Raw genomic sequence first — 15,520 nt, forward strand, 5'->3', positions numbered from 1 at the left:
TACTGGCTGTAGAAAGCCAGGGAATTGTGTCCAGTGAATACATATCTGTATTTGTCATATTCCTTCATCAGAGTGGTTTCTCTTTCGTATAAGAAATGGTAAGCACATAACTTACATTGATTTTTATGTAAACATTCACATAAATAGCCACAAAATACAAGGCCACTGAAAAAAAGATGCTCCTTTTTTCTTACTGTAGAATGTGTTCAAACCTTTAGCAGATTCAGCAGTTACAGGGTTTACAGTACAGATGCCACCCCTTCCCGTTCTGGGGCCTCACAGGGACACTGCCAGGCTGAAGAAAAGACTGTTTCTCCTCCAGTTCATCTAAAGCTTTACTTCAGACCTGGGATTCTTTTAAAATATAATTTATTTGTTATTTAATGGAGGTACTGGTGATTGAACCCAGTACCTCATGCACGTGCTGTACCACTGAGCAACAGTCTCCCCAGCCATGCCTGGAACTGTGGGCACACCCTGGTCACGGGGAAGGGAGGGGTCCCTTTCTCTTGTCTCCTCGAGCCCCTCACTCTGCTTGTTGCCACTCAGAGCTCACAGTTCAGGGCTGTGAAGTTTCCTTAACGGACATCGATATTTGGCTAATTCACTAGTTAGGTTCTGTGTGTGCCAAAGAAGCTTTTTAACCATCATGGTTTTCCTCTGCATTAAACTATGAAGGTTGTCTCTGTCCTTGTTAACTTCCTTTATCCATTCATCTAAAAATACCCAGTAGGCCTGGGTATACAAGTACAATTCTGCACTGCAGTTGGCAGTGGTTGTCTGCAATTTCCATTTTCCAAGACTCCCTGCTCCCCCCGACTGATGGCCCCGGCTCCGCTCTCACTGGCCCAGGCCGCCACGCTGGCTGTGTATCAGTGTTTGGCTGGGGGGTCCATGCGCCCAGTGAGCCCTGTGTGTGAAGCCTGCAGCTCCGTGACACCTGACCCCGTGCCGCACATCTGCCCTATCAGAGAAGTAATGCACCAGCCGTCGCGGGGTCCTGCTCTGCCCGTTGTGGTCCAGCTCATGGAAGACGGATCACCTAGAAGGAACATGGAATTTACACTCGAGTTCCCCACGGGTGCCCCTGCGAATGCTTTGGGCTTCCAAGGTACGGTGTTTTCCTCGGGGATGTTGGACTTCACGTGCCCACCTGTTTGTTCGTAGGCCTCCTGGGAAATGCGGCCGTCAGGGGCCCCGTGCGCAGCTGGGCGTGCGGTCCTCGCTGCCCGCTGCCGTCTGCGCCTGCTCCTGGGCGTGGAGGCCGGGGCTGGGGGGCCGCTGGGCCACGCTGACGTGCAGGTCACGGAGCTCTTGGACACAGACATGGGGTCTGAGGCATGTTCAGACGAGGTGGTGAAGGATGTGGACGACATGGCCTACACTGTGGTCAGTGCCTCCCTCGTGCCATCTGTCCCAAGCTCTGGTTTCCTCCGCGCCACTCCATGGGGCCTTCCTGCTTCTGCGAGGCACATGGGGAGGGGGGCTCCTAAGTGCTACCTTGGTTTTCTGTGCCTTTACTATTTTAGCTTTAAAACAGGCCCTTGTTCCAATATCGAATGATGTTGGGTAGGCATGACAGGAGATGTTATTAAAAAATCTTTTTTTTTTTTTAAATAGAGATACTGGGGCTTGAACCCAGGACCTCGAGGAAGCTAAGCGCGCACTCTACCTCTGAGCTATACCCTCCCCCTTAAAAAAATCAATATTTATATGACACATTGACTTCTGATTTCAGTAAGTTGTTTCATGGGATTCATTCAGAAATGCCTCAGAAATTTTCTATCCTTTTAAGGTTTTGAGGTTAATTCTGCTTCCTGTGCTGTTGCCATTAACCTTTGAAAACAAAGAATTTTACAGTGAAAACATAGCGTAATATTTCACAGTTTCTTTTTTAATATTAGAGACTTTACATACTTCTTTCTTTTTAAGTAGGTTTATCTGGGTCACCATTTTAAAGAACGTGTTTATCTTTTATAGTCTGCTGCTGCTGTCCAAACCCAGAGCCAGACTTACAGAAAACAAGCTGCTGTCCTGACTAACGATGATTATTCAGTGTATGTGAGACACGCTATTCAGGTGAGTACTTGCCTCAGGCTGGAGCCATGCTTAGGTTTTCGTTCAACAAAAGTGTGCATGTCTCCAAAAGCCAGCCCTGGCAGGGGAGGGCATAGCAGCCAGCAGGGAGGCCTCTGTGACTGGACAAAGGACAGAGGAGCAGCAGATGAGCGAGGGGGGGCCAGGGTCACAGAATGATGGGGGGCTTGTCCGCAGTGACGTGGCACAGGGTCCTGTGCTTCTTGGTTATGCCCCTTTTGGACACTGTCAAAGCCTATTTTTGCTTTTGAGGGGAGACAGAGGTAGTTAGGTTTATTTATTTATTTTATTTAATGGAGACACTGGGATTGAACCCAGGGCCTTGTGCCTGCTAAACACACACTCTAGCACTGAGTTATACACTCCTTCCTTTTTGTAAAAAAAAAAAAAAATCATTCTTACTGCCATCTAATTTAAAAACTTTTTTTTTCAACCTTCAGTCCTTCCTTCTCCTGCTTTAATTCTTTTGTTCGAGTTAGTACACCTCAGAGAAAATCCCATAAATCATCTCATTTTACCTGTAAATGTCAATAAGTATCCTGTATAGATAAGGATTTTATTTTTAACATAATGACCTTTCAGTTACCTAACACTGCCTGACAAAGTAAACAGTCAGTCCTTACTATTGTCCCCTAGCTAATGCTTGCTCAGATTTTCCGAGTTTTCTCAAAAGTGGCTTTTTACAGGAATTCTTTTAAATTTCAGTACTCACAATATCATAGACTTTACATTTGGGTGATAGGCCCCTGAAGTGTTTTTTAACCTAGAACAGTTCCCCTCTCCTTAGTTCCTTTTCATGCCATTCACTTGTACTAAAACTACATCAGCCCACAGCTTTCCTCCCTCTCCTCTGCGTCTCCTACACAGTCGGAGTGAGGGCTGCAGGGTGGTCGGGCTCAGGCTGCCCCTGAGCAGCAATGTGTCATAGAAACCAGCACACAGTGTCGCTGGTCATCACCATCTGTTTGTCAATGTTGTTCATGTCGCCTTGTAGAGCTGTCAAAAATTTTGTCACCCCTCCCAGATTTATTAGCTGGAGCTGTGTTCTTTAAAGAAAACTTTCTTAAGAAGTCTGGTCACTATAATGTAGTTCATAAAGGAAAGGCAGAAGAGATGGCTATTTTTTGTTTGCTTGCTTGCTTGAGTTCCCAGTTTTCAGAATGATGAACTGGTGCCCTGGTACTTACAAAGGTGACCAAGAACCTTTGTTTTGTCTATTATCATGATGATGAATTTGTTGGCTATTATGGATATGTGTTTTGCCATTTTCCCTCTTGGTCATGTTGTGGGAACCCATTGATCTTTGTTTTAAATTCAAGTGTAGTCAATTTACACTGCTGTGTCAGTTCCTAGTGTACAGCATAGTGTTTCAATCCTCCATGAACATGCATGTATTTCTTTTTGTATTCTCTTCGTTTACCGGTTACTACAAGATACTGAGTACAGTTCCCTGAGCTGTACAGTAGATCCTTGCGGTTTACCTATTTTATGTTTATTATTTAGTATCTGCACTAGTAGTTTCAGTATTAGTATTTAGTATTTAGACTCCCAATTTATCTCATTCCACCCCCTTGCCCCTCTGGTAAAGGTATGGTGGTTTTTGATGTCTGTGAATCTGTTTTCTAAAAAGTTCATTAGTGTCATTTTTTTTAAAGATTCCATAGATAAGTGATAATATGGTGTATTTTTTCTCTTTCTGGCTTACTTCACTTAGTATGTCCATCTCCAGATCCATCCATGTTGCTATAAATGGTGTTACCTTTTTCATGGCTGAATAGTATTCCATTGTATAAATGTAGCACAACTTCTTTATCCAGTCATCTGTTCATGGATATTTAGGCTGTTTCCATGTCTTGGCTATTGTAAATAGTGATGCTCTGAACATTGGGGTGCAGGTGTCTTTTTGAAGTAGGGTTACTTCTGGATATATGCCCAGGAGCGAGATTCCTGGGTCATATGGTAAGTTGATTCCTGGTCTGTTGAGGTCTCTCATAGTAGTTTTGATTTGAATTTCTCTGATAATTAGTGATGTCAAGCATTTTCTCATGTACCTATTGATCATCTGTATTTCTTCCTTGGAGAATTGCTTGTTTAGGTCTTCTGCCCGTTTTTGGATTGGGTTGTGTGTGTTTTTCTTATTAAGTCATATGAGCTGCTTATCTATTCTGGAGTTGAAGCCTTTGTCGGTTTCATCTTTTGCAAAAATGTTCTCCCATCCTGTAGGTTGTCATTTTGTTTTGTTCATGGTTTCCTTTGCTGTGCAGAAGCTTGCAAGTTTCATCAGATCCCATTTGTTTATTCTTGCTGTTATTTCTATTGCTTGGGTAGACTGGCCTAGGAGAAGAGTTTTGTGATGTATGTGAGATAATGCTTTGCCTAGATTTTCTTCTAGGAGGTTTATTGTATGTTGTCTTATGTTTGAGTCTTTGATCCATTTTGAGTTTATTTTTGCATATGGTGTAAGGGAGTGTTGTAGTTTCATTCATTAGTTTTTCTTTAAATGTTCGGCAGAATTCTCTGCTGAAATCATCTCAGCAAGGAGATTACTTTTTATGGATTTTAAAATTATGAATTAAATGTCTTTAGCATTTATAGGGCTATTGTAATGATCTGTCCTGTTGGGTGAGTTGCGATAGTTTGTGTGTTTCAAGGGGTAGGTCACTGATCTGAACTGTCATATTTCCATGTGTGCTGTTGTTCGTGGTGTTTCAGTGTCTTTCTCTCCTTTTCTTTGTCACACTTGCTAGGGATTTATTGATTTTATGAATATTTTCAAAGAACCAGGTTCATTGCTGTGGGCTGGGCACCGTCCACTGCTCACATGTGGGGCCCAGAAACCCTCCACACTGTGCCAGCACTCAGGTGCTGTGAGACCCCACTTACAGACAAGAGGGCCCCCATACTGACGATTAGGTTACTCAGCTGGGATCTCACTGCCAGCAGGTGGTGGAGCCACAGTTGCATCTCAGATCCCCACACCAGGCCCCCCAGACTCTGCAGTGGGCGAGGATCCAGAAGGAGGGACCATCAGCATTACCGCAGTCACAGTCCCGTGGTGCCCCCGCCTCAGGGGCAGCCTGAGCCGCACACCAGTTGCCCATTTCCCAGAGGAGTTGGCCGCGCAAGCCTGCTGGCTGGGGCGGGGCTGCTCCTTCTCAGGTGTTACTTTTAAATGTACTCAGTTCTGCAACCTCTAAGTCCAGAGCACATGCACCTCTGGAGTCATGACAGCCTCTGTGAGAGGGAACAGACCAAACGGGCACCCTGGTTTCCAGGTGCTTTTCGACACATTTTCAGATGCATTAAAATGAGAAAAAGTCGGCTCTGGACAGGAACACACATACAATATCTTTAGTAACATTTAACCAGTATAAGTCAAAATGAGTTTGGCATTTTTGTTCTTTAGAAAGAAAAACGCTAGAAAAACTCTGCATTTCTTCCAGATGTCCCAACTTCTTCACACTTGATCTCAGCCAAAAGGCCGTGAAAAGATTCTACCACTTTGTTAATGAACCTCCCAAGTGGAGTCAATTCAAAACACATGGAAGCCACCCCCACCCCCAGACACTGCACACACTGTGGCCACCTGGATGGCCCTACCTGGGCATCCAGCTTTTTCTAGAAAAAACCTCTCCAGATGAGGCCCAGGAAGACGGCAGTGCGCGGCAGCCAGGTCTGTGCAGCCCTCGGCCTTCCTGCATGAGGAGAGTGCCTCTCAGGTGCTCCCAGGGCTAGAGGGACCCTGGGGTGGCGGGGAAGTGAGGGCGGACACAGGAGGGGCTCCTCTCCTAGAAGAGGACCAGCACGGGCAGCTCCCCAGACACCCCTGTTGCTTCCCTGGGGCTGGGGCCCGGGACCCGGCTGGGGCAGGAGAGGAAGGGCAGTGTCCCAGGAATCCTCTGGGCACACCTCACCTGGCCCAGACTGCAGGGACCATGTGTCGTCTGTCCTAGGGGTGTGACCGTCCTACTCCTCCTGGAGTTCTATGTCTGCTTCCTGGTGTCCTGTGTCTGTATCTGTACATCACCTGGTGCAGATACGTGTGTGTGTGTTTGTGTGTGTGTCCTGTACCTGCTCATCACCTGGTCTAGGTGCATGTGTGTATGTGTCTTGCACCTGCCTATCACCTGGACAGGTAGGTGCATGGCCTCTGCCTGCCCTCTTGGCAGGACAGGTGGAGGCAGTATGTCCCTCACCTTCCAGGCAGGTGGAAAGAGTCATCCATGGGGCACAAGCTCCTAAGGCCCCATCCTGTGTGGGGTGCTGTTTGGAGTTCTGGGAGCGCACCCCGACGGGTGGATGTGGATGGTGACTGAATGAATGAGCGCAAGGGGTGATGCCGTTCTCCCCAAAAGGAGGGTCCTGTGCCCTGTCGGGTGTTCATGTCATAGACGGTGGCCTTCACACTCTCCAGGACTCTTCCTTGGCTTAGGAGCCAGGGTTGAGCTCGTGGCCCCGTGATGCCCGGGGCTCCTGGGAGAGGACTCTGTCCTTGTCCTGCACACCGTCCACACGTCCTGAACCTTCATTTTCAAACGTCCCATTTCCCCACTAAACCCCCATTTGTCACGTCTGACAAACGCAGTGTTATCTTTGTGCTGCTGTTGAAAGAAACTACTTCTTCAAAAGGTTGAATCTAGGTTTATTTATTTAAATTGTTTGTTATTCATAGGTACTCTCTTGATTGAAGTTGAGGAAAAAATGCTCTTGAAATAAACAGCCAGAGTCCAGCTCTTTGATTTCTCAGACGGGGTGGCTTCTGGCTCGTCCAGCTGCAGTTTCCCACTTCAGGTAACATGGCTTTACTCGCCTACTTCCAGGTGAAAGCATTTCCAATAGATTCTGGTTTCTAAGTCCTGTCACCCTCGTCCCCAGTGCTGGGAACTCATGTGCCTGGTGGACAAACGGATCCCCCGGTGGAGGGGTCCCGGGCTCCGCCAGTCCCTTTCTTCTGAATGCCCGCTCTCCCCTCCTCGCCCTCCCTCGGCCCGAGCATTTTTCTGTGTGGGGTTTTGACCCAGCGCTGCAGCGGGTCCCGCTCCCGGCTGCCGGGCAGGAAGCAGCTGGGGCGGAGGGCATGGTCTGGACCGCAGGCGGCTGCAGTTCACCCGGCCAGCGTGTCCCTGTTCAGGGACTGACCCATGTGCTCACACGCTGCCCTCCTCAGGCCCTGGACATGATAGCTGGGCTCTGAGTTCACGGGGCTTGTGCTGAAGACTGGGGCCAAGTGACAGGAGGTGACTGTGGGGCCAGGCATGGATGGCAGGATCTCGCTGGGGAGGATGGGGACTGGCAGGTGGGACAGAGCTGCCCAGCAGAAGCCCAGTACATACCGAGGAAGGGAGGGGTGACAGGGCCCGGCTGTGCACGTGGCTGGGTTGGGGTCCACTGCAGCCGTGTATCCCTGAGAAAGGCTGGAAGTCAACAGAGGGCTTTCCTCTGTGACGTGGAAGTGGCCACAGCCAGGGCATCAAGGCCGGTGTGGCAGCTCTGGGACCACCTGGGACCTTCCCCAACCCAGCTGGCTCCCTCGTCACTAGGGGCTGCCAGCTTCAGGGCCTTCGTGTCTCTGTGAAAGAGATGGGAATTGGAGCTGATACTCCTCATGTACTAGAAGCAGGGCCTGGGACACCATAGGCACAACTGAACATTCTTAGAACAAGAGGAGAAGCTGGTGAAGCAAAGGGGTGGGATCCCTGTCGGTCCTGGAGGCCAGGATGCTGTGACTAGAGGAGGCTCTCTGCAGGGCTGGGGGCGGAAGGCGGGAGAGCAGGACGCTGGAGAGTCAGTGGTGAGGGCCGGAAAGGGGCAGAGCTGCACCAACCAGGCGTGCGGACCTGAGGGCGTGAGGCTGGGCGGCCTGCCGAGGGTGTTCCTGCAGCAGTGCTGGCCCTAGGTGGGGATGTGGTGGGACCAGCGCTGAGCCAGTGGGGCAGAGGGAGGAGGAGCAGGGAGGAGGGCGCCAGAGGGGTGCACAGTGAACCAGTCACTGGGCATCTGCAGGTTTGGATGCGCTTCTGCTGTGTGGGGCAGCAGGCCTCCCTGGGTCCTGGGGACGTGGGTGTGATGTGACTCAGAAGGAGTACGGGTGCGCTTCGGACAGCACCCCCCATCTCTCCCACCCAGGCCCAGTGCTCATGGTCGTGTTGCAGCCCTATTTTCCTGTCCACTGTCCAGTAACCCCTGGTGGTATTCTGAGCAATGGCAGAGGGGATCCTTCAGGAGGGTGAGAATCCTGACTTGGCCTTCCTTCCCTGTGTTTCCAAGTGCACACTGAATTCCCCTAGACGCACGAGAGGCCTAAGAATCGGGACACGCGTTTTTGGGGTAAAGAATAGTGACTTTATTTGGAAAGACAGCTGACCAAGAAGATGGCAGGGTAATGTCCACCAGAGCCACCTTCTCAGAGTGAGAATTCAGGCTCCTTTTACACTAAAAAGGAGAGGGGTTGAGGGTGGTTGGTGCAAACTTCTTGGTGCAGGAATTCTTTGTTCGTGCATCTTTGGGTCAGGTAATGGGGCCCCTGTAAAACCTCTTGCAAACAAATGTTAGTTTCTATTCTGCAACTTGTAGTGTGTAAAGGAGAGCAAAAGAGTTCATATCCTTAAGGAGGAGAGCCTTGAGAATAGGCTCTCCTGTCAATTTCAGGCTGAAGGCAACATTGTTTTACAAAAGGGGCAGAGCTGGTAAGACAGCCTGGAAAACAGCACAGGGTTAAAGGAAAAAGAGCAGATCTAATATGCAGTCAGGTTTGTTCCTTCCTATTACACCTGCTGCCCCAGCAGGGCTGGCCTCAGGGAGGAAGGGCGCCCCCCCAGCCCCCGAGAGCCACATGCAGGGGGTGAGGAAGGCAGGGAGGGGGTTTGGCTGGCTGGTGAGATAAACTAGTCATGGCTGATGAATGGACAGTGACTGCAAAGTTGGAAAACCTCTGGGTTTTCCCTTTTTGGGGAGGGAGAGGGAGCCTCAGCAGAGGTCAGTGACCCTGGTGTGAAACCCAAGAGCTCCTGCCAGCCCCTGCAGGTGCCCTGCCATCACTCTTCTGTTTCCCATCTAGTCCCTGTTCTTGTGTTGCATCACATCCTTCCTCCGACCCAGTGGTTCCCACAGTGTATCTGTGTGGGACTGTGTTCATTTATTTAGTGTAGATTGTCTGTATTTTTTAAACTTTAAATTTCGACTCACTGAGAGCTGTGAAATTTTTTTTTTCTGTGTGTGTGTGAGCTGTGTATGAAAGGAAGGGGGTCGGAATGAATGAAAATGTCACTCTCTTAGTTGTCATCAGGGTTACCTGGACATTTATTTCAGAGGTGTGTGGTTGTGCAGCTGTGATTTACATGGTTCCCTAATTGTCATTTGGTTGGAAGCCTTTGAGTGCCCCACCCCCTGCACGGGAGCACGTGGTCCAGGGAGCCGGGCCACGCCTCCTCCTGGCCCAACACACAGGGCAGGAGCCCTGAGCACAGGTTGGAATGCTGAGAGGAGAAGGATGTGGTTGTGCAGTTGTCATGTTTGTCTGGACTGTTTAAACTCCACAGCCACCGAGCTGAGGCACATCAGGGAGGTTGTCACTTAGCGGCTACCCTGCCTTCCACGAACTGTTTGGTGCAGCTGCGGTGCTCCTGTGTCGTGTCCCGGGCATGGCACACTCCACAGCTTCTCCCCCGTAGAGCACAGGCTGTCTCTCCAGATTTGCCCTGCGTCCCCCTGCCTTGTGGCCTCGTCCCACTGTTGGGGTCCTTTGTGAAATTCAGCTCTGGCTGTGAACTGCCACTTGCCGTGGGGTCCGGGACGCCCAGCCTGGCCATGGCTGCAGAGTCGCTGTCTGAGACAGTGACAGTGAGCTCTGAGGACGTTCCAACAGCTAACACCCCCTGGGCCGCCTTTACGTAACTGTGGTTCCTGTTCTAGGGGCATTTTCCATTGTTCACGTCCGACCAGTTGTCTCTTTTTGGTGTCATGAGAAGTTAGTTCTCGTGCTGCCGTTTGGTCTGTGTGTGTACCTGTCTCAGCTCAGTGAGCTGAGCAACCCGCCCTGTGTCCTGGTCTGCAGAGGGAGTGCAGTTTGCTGGTGGTGTCTGCGCCCCGGTTCCTCACCTGTGGAGCAGGGACCGTAATGACCCCGACCTCACAGGGCGGGGGGGTAGAGGGCTAGCGGCTTGCGCGGCCCAGGGCGCTTTGGCCCGTGCTTTCTCTCAGGTCCCGTGGTCTCTGTTGTTGTTTTAATTTCTAATTTCAGAAATGTGAGTCAAAGAAGACCTCCGTGAAATCATTTGTTGAATTTTTCAAAAATGTATTTAAATAGGCTTCAAATAAAATTTCTAATACTTCAGTAACAATTGTATACAGCCTGTGTGAGGAAAATGATAAAACTTAAAGCATATAAAGGAAAACACAAATAAAGGGAAATTCTTACCTTTTCTCACATAGAAGGATGCAATAGTATAAAAATGTCAAGTTAATCTGTTCAGTGAACTTCAGGGCCAGTCAGTGTCACAGGGCCGGGCAGATGGTGGGAACTCCTACTGTTTTAAATGTAAAGATGTCAGTTTCCAGTTTTTTAATTTGGGGAGATGACTTATATGAAAACAGCCAGGAAATGTGTGTGGAGGATGAATTGTGGGTGAGGATCTAGCTGCATTCAGATGGTTCTGGACATTCTGTATTATGAATTGTGTATTGTGGCCACAAACAAGTGTGTAAAAGATTCTGTGTTTTTAAAAGTATTTTATTGCTCAGCGTTTTCCAGGGCGCCTGACGATCATCCAGATCCGTGCTGTCTTGTGCAACTTCATAGTTGTCTTAATCTACTCCGTGGCCCCAGGATGTGTGGTGAACATGTCTGCAAGGGCTGGGCCTGGCGGGAGCCCTGAGGTGCAGGGATGAGGGGCACCTGCAGGAGCTGCACTGGAGGGTCGGTCTCTAGGATGGGGAGGGGAACAGGGGTCAGAGGTGGGCCTGGGGTGCCCCAGGAATCCAGGGATAGGAGGACATCATCCAACGGAGGAAATGTGATCTCCTGGTAATGGGAGACCCAGCCTTTCATGGTGTGTGGGTTACAGAAGCTGGGCGGAGAGACAGGAAGGAGAAGTGGTGGGGGGGAACAGGATGGAGCTGAGGGGTGTAGGAGGATGGTAGGGGTCTTGTGTCCCCCATCCCGCATCCTGGGGCACCGCTACTGGTAGTGAGGAGCCTTGAAGGGCCGTGAGCAGGCAGGAGTGTCCGAGGCCCGGCTGGTGGCCCTTGGGGAGTGGCTCGGGCAGGAGGCCGGAGAAGGCTGGGGATGAGGGGGTTCAGTGTGCTCTGAGTGGGGCCCCTCTGCCCCGTCCAAGTGGGCTGCCTGTCCTGGACCCCCAGGACCTCTACTGCCAGTCCTGCTCTCAGGTGGGGGTCATGCTCGCCTCCATCCCTGACTTCAGTGACTTCTACATCCTGCTGGATGACAGCAACATGGGGGTGGAGTGTCTGCGCCCCCTGAATGAGACCATCGCTGACTTGGATATGAGGTAAGGGCCACCCCACTGCCCTGACTCCCTGGGGCCGAGGGCACCCGGGTGCCCAGCCGCCAGCAATTCGAAATTGTGTCCTCCACTGTAGCGTGTTCTCTGTGGATGGTGGGGGGGAGCACATACACTTTGTCTCCTTGGGAATCCCGACCAACCTTGACAGTTGAGGACGGGGCTTTGCCTTAGGTTGAGGAGGGTGGGCGCTGGGCTGGGAGGTGGGGTGATGGCTCTTGTACCCTGCCTTGTAAATGCTGGGCTCAGGTGGGCGGCCTCGCCTCTGCAGGATGGACAGGCGGGCATCTCTACACCCTCTACTCCGGGTCCCATGTCTGTGCCCGGTCTTCTTCCCTCACTGGGGACCGCGTCGTCCTTCTGGGTGGTTGTGAGCTCAGCTGCTGAAAGATGGTGTGTTCTGCATGCTTCCGCCAGCTCCTGTTTTAAAAGCCTTTGCAGGGGCCCCTGTGTTTCCCAGTTCAGTCCCAGAACTTGCCTCGTAGCCAGATGAAGAAGACACACTGCTTTCCAGCACGTGTCTGTCCATTCCACAGTTGCTTCTGGTGGCCGTACACTGCAGTGACTTGTCTACTATGTTATGTGATGTTTAACGGTTTTGTGTTTTAAACAAAGCTCATGGACAAAAGCTTACCAGGTCCTGGAGAAGATCAAGATCACTGGGAGTACCTGCATGGCTGCTGTGGGGCTGGTGCTCACGGCTGGGACCAAGGTGAGTGCCTGCCTGCTGTCCAGGTGTTCCCTGCTCAGAGACTGGGTCCCAGCTCTGTCCCAACTGCCCAGGGACCATGGACAGACTCCCCACTGTGGGCCTCAGTTTGCAGTCTGCATTGGATTAGCCTGCAGGCCATCTTACCAGTGACCAGCTCTTTAGACACAACCTCAACACAGAAGGCCTGTCACAGAGACGTCCCTCAGCCCTGCCCCTCCCCACTGGCCACACTTGCATCCTGGGAGCCTGGCACCACTGAGTGTTCCCCTTTGCTGACACAGGATTGTGGAAACTTCAGGTTTCTCATAAAAGAGACAGAAGAAGAGAGAAAGAGGTAAAAAACAAAGAGCCATGAATAGAAAGCAGTCATACATACAGTAGATACTAATCTGATTATATCAGAAATTACCTTTAATGTGAATGCTCTAAATATACCAATTAAAGAACAGAACTGACCAAGTGGCTAAAAAACAAGACCCAACAAGATTTTCTGTAAGCAATGCAGTTTAATTGTAAAGATGCAGATACATTAAAAATAAAAGGGAGTAGAAATAAATACCATGTTAGCACTGTTGAAAACTCAAGTCGCTATCTTAATTTCAGACAGAGCAAGCTTCAGATCAGGGGCAATTACCAAGGATGAAGAGGGACATCACGTAATGAAAAATGAGTCAATTCCCCAAGAAGGCACAATAATCTTCGCTATGTATACACTCAGCAACAGGAAGCCAAAACTGATGGATCTGCGTGGAGAAATAGATGAATCCACTATACAGTTGGAGACTTCAGTGCCTGTCTGTTGGTAATTGGTAGATCCAGTCGGGTGAAAATCTGTAGACAGCTGAACTGAGCAGCATCCTCAGTCACCTGGAGGTAACTGACACCTTAGACGACTTCATCCAGCAGCAGCAGAACACGTTACGTTTCAAGTTCACGTGGGACGTTTACCAAGGTAGACCACACTGTGGGCCGTAAAACACAGCTTGACAAGTTTAAAAGAACCGAGATCATATAAACTATATTCTCACACCAGAATGGAATTAAAGTACAAATCTGTTTCTAGGAGATACTGGAAAACTCCAAAACATTTGGAGATGGAGCCATACACTTCTAAATGACACGTGAGACAAAGAAGAAATCTCAGGAGAAGGTGAAAAACAATTTGAACTAAAAGAAATGGAAAATATCACTTGCCAAAATTTGTGAGATGCAGAAAACGGTATTTAGAGAGAAATGTGTATCATTGAATTCATATATCAGACAAGAAGACCAATCCGAAAGCAGGAGTCTAAAATTCCGCCTTAAGAAACTAGAGAAAGAAGAGCCATTTAACCTAAAGCAAGAAGAAAATAAATAATAAAAGTCAGAGCACAAATGAATGAAATTAAAGACAAGGAAACAGAGAAGCAGTGAAACCAAAATTTGACTCTTTGAGAAAATGAATAAAATTGATTATCTCTAGCCACACCAACTAAGGAAAAAGGGAGAAAGCAGAAATAGTAGAAATGAAAGGGGGCTATTTCCACTGAACCAATGGATGTTAAAAAGATAATTAATGTATATTGTGAACAACTCTGTGGCACTGCACTGGAGGTCCTAGCCGGTAGTCCAATAAGGGAAGAAAAGTAAATAGAAGATATGTTGGTTGCAAACGTAGGAACAGAACCATCATTCTCAAATTGCCCGTGTATGTAGAATATTCAGTACTAAAATACTTACATATAAACTGCTAGAATTTTTAAGTGACTTTACCAAATTCACTGGATATAAAATTAACATGAATTTCTGTTTTATCTCTCTATATTATCTATAGACAATTAGAAACTCAAACATTAAAAAAGTTACTATTTCTAATTAGTGTTAAAAAAATACAACTGTATTCCCAGAAATTTGTAGGATGTGGATTTCCCTTTGAAATTTCCTTTTAAAAGGCTCTAGTTTTTTTGTTTGTTTGTTTTGTTTTTTCAGGGGCTAGGTAATTAGGAGTATTTGTTAATTTATTTTGTTTTTCGATGGAAGTACTGGGGATTGAACCCAGGACCTTGTGCGTTCCAAGCATGTCTCTCACACTTTAGCTCCACCCTCCCCTGTTAAACACTTCATTTTATTCAAAGATATATTTTTAAATATTTTGTTCCTGGAATAAAAGACTGAAGAAACTAGTCTAGAAATGAATTCAGCTTAATTGTAAGTGTAAGAAGCAGGCAGCGCTCTGGACTCTGCCCCTCAAGCTTGCTGTCTGTCTGTGCTGGGCCCTGTGGAGGGGCTAGCTTCCTGACCCCGAGGACCCGGGGGTGGGGGGCCTCACGGTGCTCCTGGCTGTGGTCAGAGGCATCGACAGTCGGTTCCACGTGGGAGGACAAGTCATGTGCGAGGAGTTTGGAGAAGGCATTGTGACTCCCATCACCCCGAAGGGCAGGATCACTGTGCAGCTCTGTGACATTCCTGCCTGTCGTGTGTGCCCCCTGAACCAGCTGAAGCCGGTAGGTGAATCTGTGTTCAGTTCCTGGGTGAGTGGGAAGAACTTGATTCTGGCCGTTTATGTCTGCCTTCTAGGACGCCATCCAAATTCAGGAAGCCCATCTGCCTTTCTTCCTTTTCACCTCACACTCCAGTGGTGAATGGGACCTATCTCACAGGATTACATAGATTAGTATCTCATTTGTCTTATTTTAGCCTCAAAAAGATATGAAAGGGCATTAGCTACTTAGAAGATACTGTGGAAGTATAAGTTTTCATTATTTTTAAACTGTGAATTAATGAAATTTATTTATCAAACAGCTTAACTTTCAAAACAAACCTAAATATGATTCCCTTAAGTGATCTTTCTTCATGTATAAAATCTATAATAATTATGTTGAGTGACATGGTTTATGTGGCAGCTAGTGTCATCTTAAACCTGTGAATTAGGGATACATACAGAAAGTGATTTATATTACTTTGATGTAACCCAACTAAGACCTGATCATATCTTTCAATAAAACACTATTTTTGATAATTACAGGAATATGTGCATGCTGTAGAAAATACCTAAAAATTTAGTAACCACCACCCTGATGTAATTATTGCTGACGCGTTGGTAAAGAAAACATTTAGTTTCTATTTACTGTACATGTAATTCTTTGCCTCCAGCGTCATCTTTTAACATTATTTTCAGATGTAAAAAGACTTACATCTACACGTGGTGTTTCAG

General features: G+C 48.3%; 1 protein-coding gene across 2 annotated transcripts in view; it reads left to right on the forward strand.

Moving 5' to 3' along the window:
• LOC140690754 (NACHT, LRR and PYD domains-containing protein 3-like) overlaps positions 1-15,520 on the forward strand; it is a 150,692-nt gene that overhangs the window by 54,925 nt on the left and 80,247 nt on the right. Inside the window, exons 2-5 of one of the 2 annotated variants that reach the window (XM_072952684.1) lie at positions 972-1,111; positions 1,981-2,079; positions 6,770-12,327; positions 12,931-14,810. The gene's annotated coding sequence lies outside the window, so the exon portion shown is untranslated. The remainder of the gene's footprint in view (positions 1-971; positions 1,112-1,980; positions 2,080-6,769; positions 12,328-12,930; positions 14,811-15,520) is intronic. The other variant, XM_072952669.1, reaches the window with a different exon arrangement.

This window comes from Vicugna pacos, chromosome 3 (genome assembly GCF_048564905.1).
Source record: "Vicugna pacos chromosome 3, VicPac4, whole genome shotgun sequence".
NCBI lineage: Eukaryota > Metazoa > Chordata > Mammalia > Artiodactyla > Camelidae > Vicugna > Vicugna pacos.